Consider the following 24,151-nt stretch of genomic DNA (forward strand, 5'->3'; position numbering starts at 1 on the left):
TATATTAATTTAGATTTGATTTTATTTTGTCTAGCATCAGTAACAAAAAGGGTTTCTGATGTTGAACCAGCGCACAGTTAATTCATTATTTCTATATTTGTTTAATATTTCCGTAACACACGTTAGCATAAATATTTTGTGTTTAAGTAGTGTTTCCCCCGATTTGGAACCTGATGATTTTATTAATTCTTAATAGTTTTAATTTCTCATACATTAATTGATACAAAGGAAATAAGGAAGTGATACGTGTGCCTAACATGAGTATTATTGGCGAGATGTATTTGTGTCCATTTACGTCGTATCCACGCAATCAAAACCCATCTAATTAGATATCTAAACGCACGTCTTCATCGTGTAAATGATCGGATAACTAACATGTATGGCACTATATTATATATATATATGTAAGCGGGTTTGGACGTACCGTTTCTAGCATAACATGACATTACATATTAAAAATCGATGTTTTTAAATATAGTTATAATATACTCACACTATAGTATAGATAATTAAAATCTTTATTTTAACTAAAAAAACAATGATGTATATACAAATTATTTGGATTTTAAATCGTTGATGGAACTAGATTTAAATAAAATAATATGTCAACATAAGACACGGAATCTTACCTTCTCCAAACCGTTGATAACTCCTAACTAAAAGTTACAAGCTAGCAGGCGACATATATATACACACACATACACATATGTTGCCGGGGTTCATATATAGGAGAGAAGTATTCATGTCCATTTATCTCTGTAGGTTTCTTGTGTATATATACATGCATATACACCATTTGAAATGCAGAAAAATAAGCATCATGTAATGCCTAACTAAAAACTTATGTGGTGGCTAGTGGTGGTACGCCCATGGGGAAGCATCATTTTAAATTAAATTAGTGTTACATTTTATATGGTGTACATCATTTTAAATTAAATTAGTGTTACATTTTATATGGTGTATATGCATCGTTTTAAATTAAATTAGTGTTACATTTTATATGGTGTATATGCATATGCATCGTTTTAAATTAAATTAGTGTTACATTTGATATGGTGTATATGCATATACACCATATCAAATGTAACACTAATTTAATTTAAAACGATGCTTCATAACAACACGTACATATTTAGCTTATACGCCTTTACTCATTAAATTAAAAGTTAATGGGTTGAAGGCTTGAAATAGAGGTGCACAAACCGGTTTTTTTAAAAAAACCGGTTCGGTTATTAACCGGACCGGTTTTTTTTGGCCCGAAAAAAAACCGGTTCGGTTAATAACCGGACCGGTTAATAACCGGTTTTTTGCTGTCAAAACCCTAACCGGTCTAACCGGTTAGGACCGGTTTAGAAACCGGTTAATAAACCGGTTTTTTTATTAACCGGTTTTTTTTATTAACCGGTTTTTTTTTATTTTTTTATTTTTTTAAATTTCGCGGTTTCAAATACGAATATTTGTTTTTTATATTTTGTAATTAATGAAGACCATTATTTTTTCACAGTATAAACAAACCGGTAACTACAAGGCAAAACGGTAACTACAAGGCAAAACTGACTGACCGAAGCCATTCTTTGCTTTCGTTGTTAGGGTTCTTTGCTTGGAAGATGAGTATGAGTGTGTGTTGGTGAATGTGTTTTCAACAAACCAAAGATTAAAAACACATAACTTTCATTTATAGTTTTTACATTAAAAATACAAACATTAAATCGTTATCGCATATTCGTAACTCAAAAATACAAACATTAAATCATTAACACTGAAGAAATCTCTGCCAAGAACTGTTGTTCATGATTTAACTCAAAAATACAAACATTAAATCGTGAACTAGCAGATGCTCCTGTTGTTCCCAATCGCAGTTTGTTCATGATTTGCTTCCATGTTTGCTGTTTCTTTAACTAAATTAGAAAAATCCAAATCAACAAGTAAATAAGAGCACATATTAGGAAAAAGAATGCTTAGACACGATTACATGAACAACTTACTGTTTCTTACTCATGATTTGCCTCCATGTTTGCTGTTTCTTTAACTAATTTTCTTCGTTACCCGATCCCGAGCTATTTCTTAGGTAATCGTCGTACGCGGCTTCTTCATCGGTCATTGGTTGAGTGTGTCCTTCATTGACCTCGTCTTCATACAAGCCCGCTTCATACTCCATTTACTCCATTTCCCCTTCGAGTGAGCGTTGATGTTGTGCCCTATCTAAAGAGTCCAAGTAATCCTTGTAGCAAATCGACATCTCTATAGCTGGTGCAGTGAGTCGAGTCCTCCTAATCGATATAACCCTGCCAGAAACAGAAAAAGCAGACTCCGAAGCTACCGTGGAAGCTTGGACCGTTAGTAAATCTTTGGCCTTGGCGGCGAGGATCGGAAACTCATCCTCCTTACCTCTCCACCAAGCCAGCAAATCAAGACTTCTAAATTCATCCGGAGTCATGTGTTTCACAAAGTTGGTACCACCATACCTTCCAAGTTCACTGCTTGGGGTGTTTACCTTTTGACGTTTACCGGCGTCTTCCCAAATCATGTAGTACATCCCCATTTCAAGGTCGGTTTGGGATTGGGATTGGGCAACAGCTCTTAACGAGTCATGAATTTGGGAAGACGACCCGTATTTTGTAAGGTAGACATCATACATGTTTGACAAGGTGGTGTTGAAAGCATTCTTTAAAGTTTGGCTATAATAGGGGTTTTGATCGTCGTTTAACCCTAGCTCATCACAAATTTTTTCTATTAAAGCTTCAACACCACCAACATTGATGCAAGGGTTTAACGCAGCAGCACATGTCAAAACAGCGGGTAGTTCTTGAAAATATTTTCTAAATTTTTCTTTCATTTTTACACCCATATCAAAATAAGGTGCACCTCTACAATGAAGTTCACTCAACTTTGTGCACATGACAGCAATTTTTGGTAAAGTAATGGGGCTTGTTGGATAGTAAACCCCGGATAAACTAGTTGTGCAAGATTTAAAAATTTGAAGGACCTCCGTAACGATCTCAATCAATAACCAGTTTCTAGGATCGTACGGTGCACATTTACCCCTACTTGACAAAATTTGATGAAACGCAATTAATGATTCTTTTTGTTTGATGGCTTTCTCAAACATATTACAAGTCGAGTTCCATCTTGTTGGACAATCCCAATTTGGCCCCAACCATTGACAATTAGCTTCTACACAAAATTTTTTGTATCTTGAAAATGTTTTATTGTTGCTAAAAACATCTCGTAACATTCTTTTAAAATTGTTTCTTTGCGTTTCGATCACGTTTAACCCATCTTGCACGGCCAAGTTGATAATATGTGCAATGCATCCGCTATGAAAAAACGCTCCATCACAAATAGGTTTATACTTTAATTTTAAATGGCCAACCGCGGCCGTATTGTTGGACGCGTTATCAAACGAAATTGAAAAGATTTTATGTTCAATCTTGTATTGTCGAATGACTTTATCCAAGATTTGAAAAATATTTCTACCCGTGTGCGGGTAATCAAACAATTGAAACGCAACGGTTCGTTTCATCATTTGCCACGACTCGGGGTCAACCCAATGAGCCGTCACACAAATGTATGAGTCGGGCGAACCATGAGGTACCGACCACACATCCGTTGTTAAGTTTACACCAGTTTGTAAGTTTGAAAAGTATGAAATTAGTTCGGATTTAGCGTTTTTCCATGCTTTAAGACAATCTCTTCTAAGGGTCGAACGACTTACGTGTTGGTAGCGTGGTTGAACATAGTTTTGCATCATCTCCGTGAATTGAGGGTTGTCGAAGTGGTTGAAAGGAAGTGTTTGTTGAATCACAAAGTTTGAAAACTGTTGACGTACCGCTTCAACGTCGTACGTAAACACCGCTCCTTGATTCGTCATCTCCGGCTGCGAACTACTTCCCGATTCGTCCTTCAAGGCCTTGCAAAAGGGCCTTTGTACATGCGCTTTTAAAGTGGAGTTTGCATCTTTGCCATAAAACTTCAAACAATGTTTGCATTGAGCTTTTTGGCTACCGTTAGACATTTCGCATAGGTCGAAATGTTGCCAAACATCATGGTTTCGTTTCGTGGGGATGACCCGAACGACCGTTTCTCCCGTGTTCGAGGCACCCATGTTGACGGATGAAGCAGCACTTTGGGAGGCCATGATAATCGACTATGAAATAAGAGTGGTATACTCGAGTATGAAATAAACGACTACGAAATAAGAGCGTATGGAGTGGTAATGTGGTATAATTGAGCGTGAGATAACAAAATAATCGCGTATGAAATAAACGTTTAGAGCGTTTAGAGTTGTATAATCGAGTGTGATCTAACCAATACCCAACCTAAACTATATATAGATGTTTGTGGGGGTAAAATGGTAAAAAAAAAAAAAAAACGGTCCAAAAACAAAAAAAACGGGCATATAGCCGTTATAAACCGGTTTTTTTATAAACCGGTTAACCAATTTTTCCATAACCGGTTAATAAAAAAATCGGTTTTTCCATTAACCGGTTAACCGGTTTTTCCATAACCGGTTAATAAAAAAAACCGGTTTTTCCATTAACCGGTTCGTTAACCGGTTTTGGATCTAGAACTTGTAACCGAAAGACGAACCGGCGGTTTCTAAACCGGTCAAACCGGTTTTTAAAAAACCGGTTTTCGTAAAAACCGGTTTCCGGTTTAAACCGGTAAACCGGTTCCCCAACCGGTTTTTTTGGCCATCTCTAGCTTGAAGCACTAAACCAAATAATATTAGCTCTCTTCCATAATAATGACAAGTACCTCTCTAAACCAACCATCCTTCAATGTCATTAAGCTTGACACATCATTGTCCATATATATATAATAATTTTTTATTCGTCACGTCGTATATGAGGTTTTGTGACGGAGGTTTGTCTATTGCTATGATCTAGCATTCTAGCTATAAATATCAGGCGTTCATAAGCTTATACATTGCATCCTACTTAATTCTATAGTTAATTCTATACATGTTATCAGTTCCACACACAGCCCATGGATCTAAGAAAGTTAATCCTGGTTGTTTTGATCGATCATATAATATCCCTTCCGATTCAATTTGTTGATGAGGGAAGGCGTACGTTTGCAGCAACACATCGGCCATGTTAAGAAAACTGTATATAATTACCAAGGTGGAATACAATACAATATGGAAGTGAAGCTATACCCACCAGCACCACCAATTGAAACTTTGGTTAGGTCTCACCCACCTCCTACACATACATGACGTAACTGATTGTTGAAGATTTTAGGCCTATGGAACCAGGTAATATATATATAGCCCTGGAATCGGGCATTGTATATTTCAGTTTACATTTATTATACATGACATGATCTGAGTGTATTGCGAGTTATCAATCTAGCTTTCCTGTACGTGTTGACATTTATTGTGACATAAATATATATTTCAAATTTTCTTAATTATCTTGTTGTAATGTCATGTCATTTTAATATATAATTATATATACTATCATCAGTTTAATTAGTAATTATATATCAATGTCTAGACTTGAAAGCAAAGGGATGGGTGTTAATTAATTAAGTCAAAAATCACAGATTCTAACCGGCCATTTTGTATACAACTAACTGTTGGCAACCAATATAAGAATCTTGAACAAAGTCACTTCAGTTAAAGATCTATGCATGTGGTCGATCACATGTGATACTCGATCAATCTTCTCCAACAAGGCCTGGTAGTGGTCATTCTAAGCAGGACCAATTAAGTTGCCAAGCCAAATGCCTAGTTTTGGAAGAAACTAACTTTGTTCTATAGGACTGAACATCACATCCTGCAAGCCCTCACTGCTTTTATATATGTTACTTAGGGTAGCTGCTAATGTATTCAATGTAAACTTGGCCTGGTACGTAATTAAAATAAATTTAGAGCAACCCCCAATGAAAATACAGTTCTTATATAGTCTGTTACTATGTAATTATACCAAGGATAAAAGGGAAATTAAAAAAAAAAGAAGGATAATTCCAGTAAACACAGGTGGGATATTTTTGCATATGTGAGATGCTTAATGTTGAAATTAAAGGTGACATCACTGAAGAGTAAACTATATATAGTCATAAAATGTTCATACAAAATAACGTAAGGCAAATTAAATAGAGAAAAATGAGGTTACTGTAATTTGTAGCTTTTCAATTCCTTAGAACAAATATACTAATATCTGTCAATCATTATATATATATATATATAGGTCAGCATGCAAAATGGGCTTAGGGTAATGGCATATGTGTTATGTAGGCCCTTAAAAGTTATAATGATCTAAATTGCCCAAAGTAATAGAAATTAAACAATCGATAAGAACTTACGAACGAATCTGTATTTCATTGAAGATCTAATAGACGTAGATATATAAAGCATAGATTGTATATAATTATTATTGTAGATGTGCCAAATATTATCTCCAAATATGGAGATTAACCCACCCCACCTACGTCCCCCACTACTCCTCCATCCTCACCCATGCATAATTCTCCATCTATGCCCCCACCCTTCATCACCAAACCATTCATCATTTACAACTCACTTCCCTTCCACTCAACCCACCTCATCCACGGCCCACCCTACCCCCTTGTTTCCTCACACCCCTCTGTCACATTCACCACCCCAACCCATAAATACAAATTCCACCACAGAATCCCACCACTCCACCTACAACCACTCCAAATGTAACCCCACCTCCTCCTCCCACTCGTACCATGCGCACCCGCGGTATGGACGGAATTGTTAAACCAAAGAAATTCCTTAACCTGTCTACCACCACTGTTGCTCCTATTCCCAAAAACCCATCACATGCCTTGTCCACTACGGAATGGTATAATGCCATGAATGATGAGTATAACGCACTTATTAGAAATGAGACTTGGGAACTTGTCCCTCGCCATCCACAAATGAATGTAATAAGAAGTATGTGGTTGTTTAAACATAAGTTCCACTCCGATGGTACTTTAGAGCGGTATAAAGCGCGATTAGTTTGTGATGGCAGGTCTCAACAAGTTGGTATAGATAGTGGGGAAACATTTAGTCCGGTGGTGAAACCGGCTACGATTCGAACCGTTTTATCCATTGCCTTATCGCGGTCTTGGCCAGTACATCAACTTGATGTCAGTAATGCGTTTTTGCATGGAAAGTTAAATGAAACGGTCTATATGTATCAACCCTAGGGTTTCGTAGCAAGACCCATCCGGATCATGTGTGTCGACTCAAAAAGGCTTTATATGGACTTAAACAGGCACCGCGAGCATGGTATCAATGGTTCACCGATTATGTTTTGCACTTGGGTTTTCGACGAAGTCAATGTGATAACTCTTTGTATATACTACATTCCGGGCATCGCACAGCATATTTATTAATTTATGTTGATATATATCCTTCTCACTTCCTCTTCTGAGATGCTTCGTCAACGCCTAATGTGAAGTTTGGCCGATGAATTTGCCATGAAAGATCTTGGTCAACTAAGTTTTTTTCTTGGAATTTCGGTTGCACTGACTGGGGATACTATGTTTTTATCGCAAAGTTCATATGCCCTCGACATCATCAAACGTGCTGGCGTGTAAACTTGCAAACCGACGCCAATACCTGTTGATACTAATGGCAAGCTTGGTGCTGATTCGGGTACCCCATTTGAGGATCCGACTCTTTATCGTAGTATGGCTGGCGCATTATGTGACAATCGTCAATTTCAGGTTAACTCCGTTAACTCCGTTAACTCAACTCCGTCAATTCAAACTTAAGATCATTGAATCTGTAACGCACACCTCATTACATTTAAACTAGGGTTTAAATGACGCTTGACACTTACTACATGTGTAGTCTTTCGGGAATTGCACCGAAACGCAAACGAGTTGACGCAAACAATTGGTGAATAAACGAAAAACGTCAAAACAATAATTATGTGATAATTATGTGTTAGACATATGTGTTACTTGATTATATTATGTATGATACTAAACAAGAAACAAGAGCTAGTTAAAATAAGCTAGAAAAGTGCAAATTAGAAGTTGAGGGACCTAGATGTAACATGTTACTATAAATAATAATATAAACCTAAACCCTAACACTCCCTCTCCCTCCCTCTAGACCGATCGGCCCCCCTTCCCCCTTGTTCTTGGCTGCCGTCAATCACACACACACATATACACAAGATCTTTCAAGTTTAATCTAATATTAAGGTGCTAGGAAGGTATAAACAACTATCCTATGTATTTTACATGCTTAATTTTGAGTTTGAATGGGTTAATTATAAACCCTAAAATCTGGAAATTTCATATATTGTGTTCATATGATCTTTATTTGATTTGATGATGTATTGATGATGATTTGATAACTAGAATTGATATTGTTACATGTTAATTGTTGTGTCTTGATTTTGAGATCAAATAAAACCCTAACCATGTATGTATGGTGTAATTGATGTGCATGGATAGTGATTATGGTGTCTAGAGTGTTATATGAACGGATTATAGTCTATAGATGGTTAATATGTTGAGTTTTGTTGCAAACAGTTTCTGGACAGATTGTGTTGTTGATGTTCAATTGACTGTATCAGGGTGTAAATGTGAAAATTGGTTGAGATTATTGATACTACAGTAAACTAGGTTGAGTCTAGTTTCTAAAGAATATAAATTTGCAATTTTTGGACGTGTAAAAGTTAACCTTTATGATTTTACAAAAACGTTGTGCAAAGCTGAGTTGTTAGACCTGCTGTTAGGTTGTTTTGTAAATGTTATATCTCATGAACTACGAGACCAATTGGGTTGGTTCCATTTCTGGAAGTTTAATTATTGAGTTAGAAACCTAACCCAAGTGGTCTTGCATTTTTTGGATTTTTCATTTAACGGGAATTTCAAATAACATTCTGTTGCGCATGAATTTGACTGTTATGAGCTTGCTGTAGAGTTTTGATCATTATGAGAAATCTATGTGGAATAAAAATAAAATAAAATATGTTCTGGAAACCTAACACATGCATGCTTTAGTGATGATTTTTGGTAAATTAATTGAGATGCTATGATCGGTGGAATAGTACAATCTTTCAAGTAGAATTTCTGTCTTGGTGAAACTAGCTGCTGAATTTTGTGAAAATGCATGAAACATGATAATTGCTAATTAATTGTTGTTTTGACCAATTTGCCCCTGCGGGGAATACTTGCTAAATAGTTGTCGTGTTTTGACCAAATTGCCCTTGCGGGGAATAATTGCTAGTTAATTGTTATGTGTGACCAAATTGCCCTTACGGGGAGTAATTGCTAGTGATGTACATTATTAATACATGACACGTAAAAAATTGCTCACACACGTATCGTATCACAAATGTACTCGTTAAGTCACACACGATTCACAAACAAACACGAAACGTATCTTGTGATTAGGAATTATGTGCCGGGTCTAGAGAATCGATATTAGTTCCGATACTTAGAAAATCTCCTTGTTGTTTTAGAACGCTAGAGAGAGCTTTCTGTGACGCGCATCACTTGGTGATTTATTTTGGGAATTCTTCGCAAACAGTGAGTTTCACTTACCCCTTTAAACTGTTTTAAACGCTTTTCACTTGGGGGAGATAACATACTCCGATAAACGCATTTAAGATTTTGTTAGTAAATTATATATCACTTGTAAAGGCTAAGTGGCAAACGAAACATTTGAAGTCCTACACATCGAACCGGTTAATATTTGGAATAGCGAGTCACTGTTGAGTAGTACTACTGGGTTTGACAAACCCCACCCAACGCTAAACTCGACTGGAGGTCGAGCGGGTGTAATTTTGGCTAACACGTACCATGGTCTGGATGACCTGGTGACAAGGCACTTGATAAACAGTCAGCTTCGGTGTCGAACAATTAGTAATACTTGTTGTATAGGCTAGCTACCTATCGATATATAATTGATTTAACACTGTCTGGTAACGCAAAACGCTAAACGCAAAACGCTGAACGCAAACGCTAAACACTTTATTTTATTTAAACTTGTGAACTCACCAACCTTGTGTTAACACTTTTAGTATGTTATTCTCAGGTAGCCGAGGCGGGCGCGCGGTATAGGATCATGCATGGTTTTTGAACATTCTGATATGCAAACATGTTTTAACTATTATTACTTGGGTTTTTAAGTCGTCCTGCGTGACGCAACTTTTGTCTTTTGGTTTTTACGCTTCCGCACTTAATTTCATTTAAACGTTTTTATGGTTTGATTATAACTAATGATTCCGATCCTGTTAGTTCACACCCTCTGACGGTAAAACTCCGTTAGTGGAATTTGAGGGTGTGACAGATTGGTATCAGAGCCATTGGTTATAGCGAACTAGAAATTGCATGCATACTAGACTATAACCGCGATGACCCATTAGTTATAATGATACGCACTGCATAGATTTGTGTAGTCTTTGTTATCTTATCTCTTTACCCCTTTCACTCATACGCGCGCATACACGGCTTACCTGTAGGAATGTCGACGCCGCCATCATCATCATCATCCGATCCGATGACTCATGCTCACGGGAAAGAACCGCAGATACCTACCGCATCGCCACCCCGAGTAGTTCCGGAACTCGAAGCTCCCGCACCGAAGAGTTATCGCTTATCCGGAAACATGTACGAAAACGAAGTTAGCTGGGATTGGTACCCTAATATGATCAGACGTATGGTCTATCGCGAACAAGTTCCCCGCTACCCCACCCGAACCATCCTGCTTATCCCAACACCTTACCACCCATAACCGAACCTGTAGAGCGTGTGCTCGCAGCTGTTGTTTCTTGTTTGGAGCATGATGTTGGTTACATGCGCTATACGAGAGCGAACGTTTCCGGACTGTTAAAAGATGGAACCGAAATAAAGAGGAAATTTCCCGCATGACAGTAGCAATGAAGGAAATGCAAGAGGCTAGTGATCAACAGATGAAGATTATGAGAAAGATGCAAGCCGAGATGATAGACTTGCAAGAGTAACTCCAAGTAGCAAGGACCCGAACCGAGATAGCTTTAGAGCGCTGCGATGTCTTACAAATGCAAATTGCTCAGAACGCAGCCGAACCTGAGGCAGAGCCTGAAGAGGAACCCGAAGAAGATCCCGAAGAGGAGCCTGAGGAGGATCCCGAGGAGGAACCTGAAGAAGAACCGGAGGAAGAACCGGCAGAGGAGGAGGCACACTCAGAGGTGTCCTCAGACGATGACATCTAAGGATGATAACACCTAGATGGAGGGGTTGTCTCCATCCAAACTATTATTTTTCTATGATTTTAAGGATTGGTTTTAAATACTTTGTAGCGAATACAATGGTTTTAATCATGAATTATTATTTGGATTAATATATGGTTGTGATGTGATGTTTGTTCCTTTTATTTGTTTCTTACCTATCTTTTATTACATGTATGGTGTGTTTCATATGAAAGAAAAATTCATGTTTAACATTTTATGCTGTGATTCTAGGAAATGACAGGAAGAAACGCTGGACACGGACGTGGTAACATCAACCTGACTGCAGCAGAACTCCAAACTCTGCTGAATGACCACGTGGTGGCCGCTCTAGCCGCACATGTACAGAACCAAGCTGGAGGTCCAATTGGAACGTGTACCTTCAAGAATTACCTTGACTGCAAGCCCAGTACGTTTAAGGGCACTGAGGGAGCTATAGGCTTCCTTCGTTGGGCTGAGAAGGCCGAATTGGCGTTTGAAATGTGTAGTTGTCCCCCTGCCAGTAGAGTCAAATTTGCTGCTGGAACACTTGAAGATTCTGCTCTCACTTGGTGGAATTCGAACGTACAGATTCTTGGATTAGAACAGGCTAACGCGATGAACTGGGAGGAGTTCAAGAACATGATGCGAGAAGAGTACTGTCCGAGAGAGGAGATTGCAAAGTTGGAGTCAGAGTTTTGGTCATTGAAGATGGTGGGTTCAGAAATCGAGGCCTACACTACCCGTTCTCACGAGTTGGCCGTGATGTGTCCACGGATGGTAGACCCACCGAGTAAGAGGATTGAAATGTATATTGATGGGTTGGCACCGCAAATTCAGGGCATGGTAACGTCTTCCAGACCAGCCACGATTCAACAAGCGATTCGGTTAGCTCACAAACTAACGGATCAAGCAGTGACCCAAGGTGCGCTACCACCTAGGGGTTCAACCACTAAAGCCCGTGACAACCCGAGTGCTGACAACAACAACAACAACCCGAGCAGCGGAAAGAGAAAGTTTGACAACACCAGATCCTCATCCTCGAACCCCCCACAGCAGCAACACTACCAAAAGCCCGAATTCACCCGGAGCTTCAACAATCAGGGTCACAATAACAATAACAACGGTAGCGGGCAGGTTTCGAGCTTGGCTATGCTGGGAAGTACCCGAAGTGCAACAGGTGTAACTATCATCATGCTGGCCCGTGTGACCGTGACAAGTGTCTGAGATGCGGAAAGATGGGTCACCAGGCAAAGGAATGTAGAGGAGACCTTGTGGCAAAGGGTGCTCCTAAACCACCTATGACGACAAAGGGATGTTTTGAATGTGGGCAGGAAGGTCATTTCAGGAAAGATTGTCCCAAGCTGAAACAGAACGACAACAATGGAGGTAATGGAAGTGGTAGTGGTGGTGGAAACAATGGTAAAGGAAGAGCTTTTGTTATTGGGTTGGGTCAAGCCCGCAATGATCCGTACGTGGTAACTGGTAAGTTCCCTGTGAACGATTGTTTTGCTTCTGTATTGTTTGACACTGGAGCTGATAGGAGTTTTGTGTCGAAAGCCTTTAGTCAACTCTTAGACCTAACTCCAACCCCGTTAGATGCTAAGTTTCCTGTTGAATTAGCTGACGGTAAGACTATAGTAACGACTCATGTACTTGCGGGATGTAAGTTAAAACTGGCAGGTCATGTCTTTGATATCGACCTTATTCCTTTTACGCTTAGTAGTTTCGATGTCGTGGTCGGCATGGACTGGTTATCCGAGAACCGAGCGGAGATTATATGTCCCGACAAGATAGTCCACATTACTACCCCTTCCGGCAAGATCATTTCGATCCGGGGCGAGAGAAACGACATGACCACCAGCGTCATTACCCTCATGAAGGCGCAGAAGTATCTACGAAAGGGTCATCCGGCAATTTTGGCGCAGATTGTTGAGAAACCCGCGGAGGAGAAGCGAATTGAAGGGATACCGATTGTGCGAGATTTTCTGGAAGTTTTCCCGGAGGATTTGCCTGGACTCCCTCCTATTCGTCAAGTCGAATTCCAAATCGAGTTGACACCCGGTGCAGCACCCATAGCACGAGCGCCGTATTGGCTCGCACCGGCGGAGCTTCTGGAACTGTCCACTCAGTTGCAAGATTTGTTGGATAAGGGTTTTATCCGACCTAGCTCATCGCCATGGGGAGCCCCTGTCTTATTTGTCAGAAAGAAGGACGGGACTTTCCGCATGTGCATCGACTACCGGGAGTTGAACAAGGTGACGGTCAAGAACCGTTATCCTTTACCCCGAATTGATGATCTGTTTGACCAGCTTCAAGGATCGAGTTTTTACTCGAAGATCGATATGCGATCTGGTTACCATCAACTAAGAGTGCGCGAAGAAGATATTTCAAAGACGGCTTTCAGAACACGGTATGGTCACTACGAGTTTTCGGTTATGCCTTTTTGACTAACCAACGCACCAGCCCTATTTATAGATCTCATGAATCGAGTATGCAAGGTGTACCTCAACAAGTTTGTGATTGTGTTTATTGACGATATCCTGGTCTACTCCAAGGACAAGGCTGACCATGAGGAACACTTAAGGGTAATTCTGGAATTATTGAAGAAGGAACAACTGTACGCAAAACTCTCGAAATGCGAATTTTGGCTTCGCGAGGTTCACTTTTTAGGACATGTGATCAACGAGAATGGTATCCATGTCGATCCCGGTAAGGTAGAGGCCTTCAAAAACTGGGAAGCACCTAAGACCCTGACTGAGGTGCGGCAATTCCTAGGACTGGCCGGCTATTACCGGCGTTTCATTGAAGGATTTTCAAAGATTGCCCAACCCCTCACCGCTTTGACTCACAAGGGTACTAGGTACAATTGGGGTGACGCGCAAGAATCCGCTTTTCAGCTGTTGAAAACCAAACTCTGTAGCGCCCCTATTCCAGCCCTACCCGAGGGAACGGAGAATTTTGAGGTACACTGTGACGCATCGATACAAGGTCTCTGTTGTGTGCTGATGCAACTCGAGAAGGTTATAGCTTATGCCTCTCGACAACTGCTTGTTCACGAGAAGAACTACACGACCCATGATTTGGAACTCGGAGCTGTGGTGTTTGCCCTTAAGATATGGAGGCATTACTTGTACGGTACCAAGTTTACTATTTACACCGACCACAAGAGTCTCCAGCATATCTACGATCAGAAGGAGCTGAACATGCGACAGCGTCGTTGGGTCGAGCTGCTCAAGGATTATGATTGTGCCATCAAATACCACCCTGGCAAGGCCAATGTAGTGGCCGACGCCCTCAGCAGAAAAGAAACAGATAAACCCAGAAGAGTGCGAGCAGTGCAACTCACGATTCATACCAACTTACCCGATCAGATTCGCGAGGCGCAACTCGAAGCTTTGAAAGATGATAATCTTCCATCGGAACTCATGCGGGCCATGAACAAGCAACTTGAAACCAAATCGGACGGGGTCCGATATTTTGAGAACCAGATTTGGGTTCCACGATACGGAGAGTTGAGAACTCTGGTGATGGACGAAGCACACAAGTCCAGATATTCTATCCACCCTGGCTCAGATAAAATTTATCATGACTTAAAGGCACTTTACTGGTGGCCGAATATGAAAGCCGACATTGCCACCTACGTGAGCAAATGCTTGACTTGTGCCAGAGTCAAAATAGAATACCAGAAACCATCTGGCCTACTACAACAACCTGAACTTCCAATGTGGAAATGGGAACACATTTCAATGGATTTTATCACGGGATTACCTAAAACACCGACGGGATGCGATACCATCTGGGTGATCGTTGACCGGTTGACTAAGTCCGCACACTTTTTAGCGATTAAGGAATCTGACAAAATGGAAAGATTGACTCGCGTCTACATGAAGGAAGTAGTGTCTAGACACGGAGTGCCTGTCTCAATCATTTCTGATCGAGATTCTCGTTTCACTTCGCACTTTTGGAAGTCACTACAAAGCGCACTAGGCACACGTCTTGATATGAGCACAGCCTACCATCCTCAGACGGATGGGCAAAGTGAACGAACTATTCAGACCCTGGAGGATATGTTGCGTGCATGTGTGTTGGATTTCGGAAAAAGTTGGGAACCTCACTTACCTTTGGTAGAGTTTTCGTATAATAACAGCTACCACGCAAGTATTAAAGCAGCGCCGTTTGAAGCACTGTACGGACGGAAGTGTCGATCACCACTCTGCTGGGCAGAGGTGGGTGACAGCCAAATCACTGGTCCAGAACTGGTACTCGAAACTTCGGAAAAGATTGTTCAAATCCGAAATCGCATGGCAGCAGCACGAGATCGCCAAAAGAGTTACGCCGACAAGCGCCGAAAACCTCTCGAATTTCAAGTGAATGACCAAGTGTTACTCAAAGTCTCACCTTGGAAAGGTGTGGTTCGCTTTGGGAAGCGAAACAAACTCAACCCACGATACGTTGGTCCTTACCGGATAATGGAACGCGTTGGTCCGGTGGCGTACCGACTGGATTTACCAGCGGAACTCAGCAGTGTACACAATGTCTTCCACGTATCCAATTTGAAGAAATGCTTATCCGATGAAACCCAAGTAGTCCCTTTGGACGAACTGCAAATTGATGAACAGCTACGCTTCATTGAAGAACCAGTTGAAGTTTTGGACTGGGAAACCAAAACACTCAAGCACAGCAAAATTCCAATCGTTAAGGTTCATTGGAACTCAAGACGTGGACCGGAGTTCACGTGGGAACGCGAGGATCAAATGATGAAAAAGTATCCTCACCTTTTTGAAGGGCTGACCAAACACAGAAAACCGCGAAACCCGACAAACCGTCAGAAATCACCGGAAGTATGAATTAAATTTCGGGACGAAATTTCTTTCTACTAGGGGATGATATGACAAACTGAAAAATTTTTCTTACTTTTTCAGACACTCTTCACGACTTGACTCAAATTTTAGGGACGAAAATTCTTTAACATGGGAATGATGTGACAATCGTCAATTTCAGGTTAACTCCGTTAACTTCGTTAACTCAACTCCGTCAATTCAAACTTAAGATCATTGAATCTGTAACGCACACCTCATTACATTTAAACTAGGGTTTAAATGACGCTTGACACTTACTACATGTGTAGTCTTTCGGGAATTGCACCGAAACGCAAACGAGTTGACGCAAACAATTGGTGAATAAACGAAAAACGTCAAAACAATAATTATGTGATAATTATGTGTTAGACATATGTGTTACTTGATTATATTATGTATGATACTAAACAAGAAACAAGAGCTAGTTAAAATAAGCTAGAAAAGTGCAAATTAGAAGTTGAGGGACCTAGATGTAACATGTTACTATAAATAATAATATAAACCTAAACCCTAACACTCCCTCTCCCTCCCTCTAGACCGATCGGCCCCCCTTCCCCCTTGTTCTTGGCTGCCGTCAATCACACACACACATATACACAAGATCTTTCAAGTTTAATCTAAGATTAAGGTGCTAGGAAGGTATAAACAACTATCCTATGTATTTTACATGCTTAATTTTGAGTTTGAATGGGTTAATTATAAACCCTAAAATCTGGAAATTTCATATATTGTGTTCATATGATCTTTATTTGATTTGATGATGTATTGATGATGATTTGATAACTAGAATTGATATTGTTACATGTTAATTGTTGTGTCTTGATTTTGAGATCAAATAAAACCCTAACCATGTATGTATGGTGTAATTGATGTGCATGGATAGTGATTATGGTGTCTAGAGTGTTATATGAACGGATTATAGTCTATAGATGGTTAATATGTTGAGTTTTGTTGCAAACAGTTTCTGGACAGATTGTGTTGTTGATGTTCAATTGACTGTATCGGGGTATAAATTTGAAAATTGGTTGAGATTATTGATACTACAGTAAACTAGGTTGAGTCTAGTTTCTAAAGAATATAAATTTGCAATTTTTGGACATGTAAAAGTTAACCTTTATGATTTTACAAAAACGTTGTGCAAAGCTGAGTTGTTAGACCTGCTGTTAGGTTGTTTTGTAAATGTTATATCTCATGAACTACGAGACCAATTGGGTTGGTTCCATTTCTGGAAGTTTAATTATTGAGTTAGAAACCTAACCCAAGTGGTCTTGCATTTTTTGGATTTTTCATTTAACGGGAATTTCAAATAACATTCTGTTGCGCATGAATTTGACTGTTATGAGCTTGCTGTAGTGTTTTGATCATTATGAGAAATCTATGTGGAATAAAAATAAAATAAAATATGTTCTGGAAACCTAACACATGCATGCTTTAGTGATGATTTTTGGTAAATTAATTGAGATGCTATGATCGGTGGAATAGTACAATCTTTCAAGTAGAATTTCTGTCTCGGTGAAACTAGCTGCTGAATTTTGTGAAAATGCATGAAACATGATAATTGCTAATTAATTGTTGTTTTGACCAATTTGCCCCTGCGGGGAATACTTGCTAAATAGTTGTCGTGTTTTGACCAAATTGCCCTTGCGGGGAATAATTGCTAGTTAATTGTTATGTGTGACCAAATTGCCCTTACGGGGAGTAATTGCTAGTGATGTACATTATTAATACATGACACGTAAAAAATTGCTCACACACGTATCGTATCACAAATGTACTCGTTAAGTCACACACGATTCACAAACAAACACGAAACGTATCTTGTGATTAGGAATTATGTGCCGGGTCTAGAGACTCAATATTAGTTCCGATACTTAGAAAATCTCCTTGTTGTTTTAGAACGCTAGAGAGAGCTTTCTGTGACGCGCATCACTTGGTGATTTATTTTGGGAATTCTTCGCAAACAGTGAGTTTCACTTACCCCTTTAAACTGTTTTAAACGCTTTTCACTTGGGGGAGATAACATACTTCGATAAACGCATTTAAGATTTTGTTAGTAAATTATATATCACTTGTAAAGGCTAAGTGACAAACGAAACATTTGAAGTCCTACACATCGAACCGGTTAATATTTGGAATAGCGAGTCACTGTTGAGTAGTACTACTGGGTTTGACAAACCCCACCCAACGCTAAACTCGACTGGAGGTCGAGCGGGTGTAATTTTTGGCTAACACGTACCATGGTCTGGATGACCTGGTGACAAGGCACTTGATAAACAGTCAGCTTCGGTGTCGAACACTTAGTAATAATTGTTGTATAGGCTAGCTACCTATCGATATATAATTGATTTAACACTATCTGGTAACGCAAAACGCTAAACGCAAAACGCTGAACGCAAATGCTAAACGCTTTATTTTATTTAAACTTGTGAACTCACCAACTTTGTGTTGACACTTTTAGTATGTTATTCTCAGGTAGCCGAGGCGGGCGCGCGGTATAGGATCATGCATGGTTTTTGAACATTCTGATATGCAAACATGTTTTAACTATTATTACTTGGGTTTTTAAGTCGTCCTGCGTGACGCAACTTTTGTCTTTTGGTTTTTACGCTTCCGCACTTAATTTCATTTAAACGTTTTTATGGTTTGATTATAACTAATGATTCCGATCCTGTTAGTTCACACCCTCTGACGGTAAAACTCCGTTAGTGGAATTTGAGGGTGTGACACATTACAATACCTCACCTTCACTCGACCCAATATTAGCTATGCAGTTCAACAGGTTTGCATGCACATGCACCCCCCCCCCCCCCCCGAACAACACATTGGGATGCTTTGAAACGCATCTTACGCTACATTCAAGGAACAACTTCATTTGGTCTCACTCTTGGTAAGCCCGATGCCCCAACTTTGCTTGCTTATACAGATGCCGATTGGGCTGGTTGTACTGACACACGGCGGTCCACATCCGGTATAGTGTTTATTACGGGACCAATCTTATTTCCTGGTCTTCCAAACGACAACCGACTATCTCCCTATCTAGTGCTGAAGCTGAATATCGAGGGGTTGCAAACGTGGTTGTTGAAATTTATTGGCTTCGCAACTTACTTCTTGAACTTCATCGCCCCTTAACACGTGCCACACTTGTGTATTGTGATAACGAGAGTGCCATATACCTTTCCGGGAATCCTGTGAATCATCAGCGTACGAAACATATTGAACTTGACATCCATTTTGTCCGCGAACAGGTTCAGCAGGGTCATGTATGCATTCATCACGTGCCCTCTCCTTATCAGATAGCGGACATCTTTACAAAGGGACTTCCTCGTGCTTTATTTGAAGATTTCCGGTCCAGTCTCAGCATCCGATCACCTCCCGCTTCGACTGCGGGGGTGTAATAGACGTAGATATATAAAGCATAGATTGTATATAATGATTATTCTAGATGTGCCAAATATTATCTCCAAATATGAAGATTACGTTGCATTGTATTTATAACGAATGAATGAGAATGAGAAGGGCAATGATTCACAAATTATTATTATATCAAGAACATATGAGTTTACAATCATGATCAGTGGCCGGTGATAGTTATACTCCATCAGAATGACATAATCCTTATTGATCTACCGTCGTGGCGTTTTCCTAAAGATGTGATGCATCAGTCCATCATACACTAACGTAAATAAATTACATTCTGGACATTTTCTTCTAATTACATTTTAAACCTAAACTTTAACTTTGAGAGGTGATGGGGATTAACCCAACAATCACCCCCCTTAATCTCGATCATCCTGTAGTAGATTTTTTTATAGCAAAAAGCTTCTTTGTTCAGACCTTCATTTTGCTCTATGCTGTGCAAGTATGCGTAGTCAGCCTTATCTTTGTTTCGCAAAGTCTTGATCCTCCGTGTCCCGTTTGAACATTTAGAACAGTGACGGATCCAAAAAATTTTTCCAGTAGGTTCACTGTTCAGATCGGATGAACGGTTCACTGTTTGGGTCGATTCGACTGTTCGGGTCGGTTAAAGTTTATCACATTATGAAAGTACGATGCAATTACAAAAAACAAACATCATCCTTAGAATCTAAAAAAACATATAATATGAATATGATGGTCTTTTCAAATTAAAAAAATATATCCTATAATTGTTCTCTAAGAGTTTTCATCTTTTGAATACCTAGCATTGCATATTTGACCGAAACTTGTTGAAGGAACTTCCTTTCAACGTAACAAAAATGTGAAAAAACATTCAAGTATCCATCACTCATGATAGGAAGACGGTGTTCTGTGTTACACCTAAAACAACCATAACCTTTTTCAAGTTAGGCTATCAAAATTTAAAATATTTTTAACTATATTTTAAGTGTACTAATTTAGCAATTTGGTTACTCTCAGTATCTCCTTACACAAACTTATTTCGTTAATATTCAGATTTTATGTTAGTTTAGTTTTGTATGATAAAATAGTTATATTGGATTATAAATTTTTAGTTTATTAATATGGTTAAAGACTTAAAATGATGAAGATTCTATATATATTTTTAAATACAGTGAGTTTTCCATTTGTTATGTAATAATTTTGATAACTAATCAAATGTTTCAAGAATCCTCTTTTAACCCTTCTGCTTGTATACGTTCACAACCAGTAAAAAAAATCTACCGAAGTAGGGAATCGAATCAGGGCTCTTACAATAGAATAGAAGCATCTTTACCACCAAACAATTAATCCAATTTGTGTATGGGTTTTACCACCAAACAATTAATCCAGTTTGTGTATGGGTTCACTCATAATTTAAATATGAGTTCACTCTCATACTTTGTATACGTGTTTTATATAAAATTCGAAACTCAGTGGGTTCCCGTGAACCCGCACCCATGTACATAGATCCGCCCCTGATTCATAATGAATTCAATTTTCAGGCTTTGCTGTCATGATTTAGCTAGCAATATGCTGATCAATAAAATCATCGGAACTTTGGGATTTCAAGTTGTGAAACCTATCTTGATTCAATCGTGATAAGTAAGCGATTCTCGTAATCAATTAATAAAAGAATCCGATTTGTTGTTTTCTTAAAATAATCCCTTTTGAATATTTTTTTTCCTTGAATTCATTTCCAAACCTTAAGTCCTTTAATTTCCTTAAAAGTCTCATCCATGGCTATTGTTTAATTTCACTTTTGTCATCTATGTTTTGATTAAATTAGGCTATGTACAACTAAAGTATTCGGAAAAAAAAACTCTTTCATGGTTTATTTTTCATATAAACAATGTCGTTTTGCTTCCCTTAACTCTTTGGATAGGTTTTGTCATATACACTTCGTCCCGGTCCGGTTAGGTCTGACGTGTCATTTATACATTAAATAAGAATTTAATATATAAATTTCCATTTAAAATAAAACATTATATGTACAACTAAATCACGATACAAAACATTATTTTTATTTCTTTAATAATATCCTTCATAAGTTAAATCTCTCAAGCCCTCGATCAGTTCTTACTGATAACCTTGAAAGGCTATCGTGTACAAAAACCAACTAAACAAAAGCATGGCTGAGCGAAATGCTTAGTGGAAGAATAATGAAATTAATGATATCATAACTTATAAACTTTTAACAAGTAACATAACTTGCAACTTGTCGCGTATTAACTTGTAACTTGGATCAGTCGTATAAAATTTTAATAAGAAATTGAAATAACATAATATCGAAACTATTAACCAACATATAAAATTATAGAATCAATAAACGGTTTCCTAAGGGTGTCTAATAACGTGGTTGAGACGATATTTATATCCATATGATTGATCCATACATCTCCAGATATACATTATACATTCATTCATACTTATACATATTACATATGAGACAATGTACATATCCTTTTCTTAGGATCAATTCGTAAACATTTAGACAGTATGAGACCATGTATCTTTCTTATGATCGATTTAATCATCTCAACTAACATATATAACACGTATTTCTTGAAGCCAAAACATATAAACAGGTAAAACGGCATATTGAGACGATCTATACGCCTCAAAACACATGACAAAAACGTAAAAAAGAGAAAACGAGATTTCTATAACATTAATGCTATGGTTGTGCTAAGTTTATTGCCATAATATTTAATCGTCATTTAAAAAAACATTAGTTTATATAGTTCATTCGGGCCTAAAGGCATATTTTATGGCTCGTATAGGGCATTTAATTAATCCTCAAGACCGGCCCAGCTCACCAGTCAACCTTCAAGAAATGCACAAAAGCAAGCATTCTTACCCAACCATACACCTTACGTGCAATGTAAATATCAACAACCCTAGTTACAAATTTTTCGCCAGAGGTCTAATGCTCATATGTATTTGGCTTAACAAAGAGTGTTTTATAGTTAAAAAAAATATTTAATGACTTTAACGTACTGTATAATGATAAAACATAGTTACATTTGTATAACATGTTTCTCCCATAATTTACTATCGTACATTAGTTAGAGGGATCAATATTTCTATCATATTAGTACATAGTTGTAACTTGTAAGCACTAGTCTGATGAACAACTTATCATTGATTCTATCATAAAATTACTAAATGTTTGATTCTAATAAGTTTATAAAAGAACACATCATGAATAATCCTTCAATTTTTATGTACTCAAAACTATAACTGAAGAAACACGGATCCAAACCCGAATAGGTCAGATCTGTATTTCCGCCGGGTATAGGTTATGAAATGAGAATTAGGTTAACTAAAGTCTAAATCCAATCAATTCTGGTGAAGGTAACTTGCAAAACAGAACCACCATGAGCTCGTTACGGAGAGGACATGAGTGGGGGTCTTCCCGTAACCACCCTCCAGCGTGAGAATAGGTATAGCTCTTCACCGAGATAAAGTACTAAGTAATTGATGTAGTATATGGAGAATGAATGAATACCTCATGATGATAAGTTGGGTATTCATAGCTGGTGGTTAAGGGACTATGATTGGTGCAGCTGTCACTATATAGAAGATGCTCCTTCTACCTGAATGGACACGTGGTGAAGTTTGATAGGAGGTGACAGTTGCCAAGTGTATTGTTATAACAAACTATAACGCTGTCTTCCTCTGATTAACCGCACTATCATGTGTTCTTCACTAAGGAGAGAATGTCCCTTTCAGGGAATATTACAATTAGTTTTCTAGAAGGAGTTGGTTACAACTGCCTTTACTGACATCATCCAATCCTTCTCCCGCATTTGCGGGAGGTTCCTTATCTTTTAATATAACTATTTGAACTTGTGTTCTTTGGGTGTTTGCCCTCCGCATATTATGCGGGTTACTGTGGATGACCCGCGGATGTCCTCTTAGAGAGGCCGAACGACCCACAGGTGTCTCATGGGTATATGAGGCTTTTTGCCATCGTACCTCTATAAGTCCTCCAGTCCATTGTTTCTTCCGCACGATGCTTTTTGCGGGTGAAATTTCGGACTTGTGATTTTTGGTTGTGCTTTTTGAAATTAGAATTTGCCATTTGGAGATATTTCCATTTCAATATTGGGGATAAGTATGGGGAAAGTAGACTTGACGGGACTATAGGTTCCAGTGCTGATTTGACGTCTGATGGTTGTACCCAGACTGTTCTCTTTCCTTTTTTCCCACTCCCGCCTGACGTGCCGCTTCTTCAGTGGACCTTTGTTTCTCTTTCTTCTACATCCTTTCCATCGCATTAATTGTGATGGGTATAAATATGAGATTCTTCCATTTCACTATTTTCCTAACTCTTCGGCATCTTCACTATCTCTTATGTTTTTTACATAACTTACGTGATTATCCTTCTATTAAACACCATAGCTCATTGCAATCCTTCTGATGTAGATCCAATGGTGAGCGAGAATAAGAATTGTCCATCAATTGACCTTGTGGAGATTAATTGGAAGGAGAAAGACTTCCAAGATCTGGTTACTGCCTATGGTATTGCTCTAGAGTGGGAGCCAGAATTTCCGACACCCAAATATACTACCGACAAGCCTCCGTCTGGGAAGATGGTTGTCTATGTTGAACACTTTTCCATCTTTCTGGGGAATATTCTGACGGGTCAAGGGATTCATCTTTCCCAAGTGCACCCTTTTGGATTGATGAGAATTCGCC

The sequence above is a fragment of the Bidens hawaiensis genome, unplaced genomic scaffold (genome assembly GCF_021521415.1).
Source record: "Bidens hawaiensis isolate Kalapana, Puna unplaced genomic scaffold, B.hawaiensis_p1.1 tig00009191_1, whole genome shotgun sequence".
Classification (NCBI taxonomy): Eukaryota; Viridiplantae; Streptophyta; class Magnoliopsida; order Asterales; family Asteraceae; genus Bidens; species Bidens hawaiensis.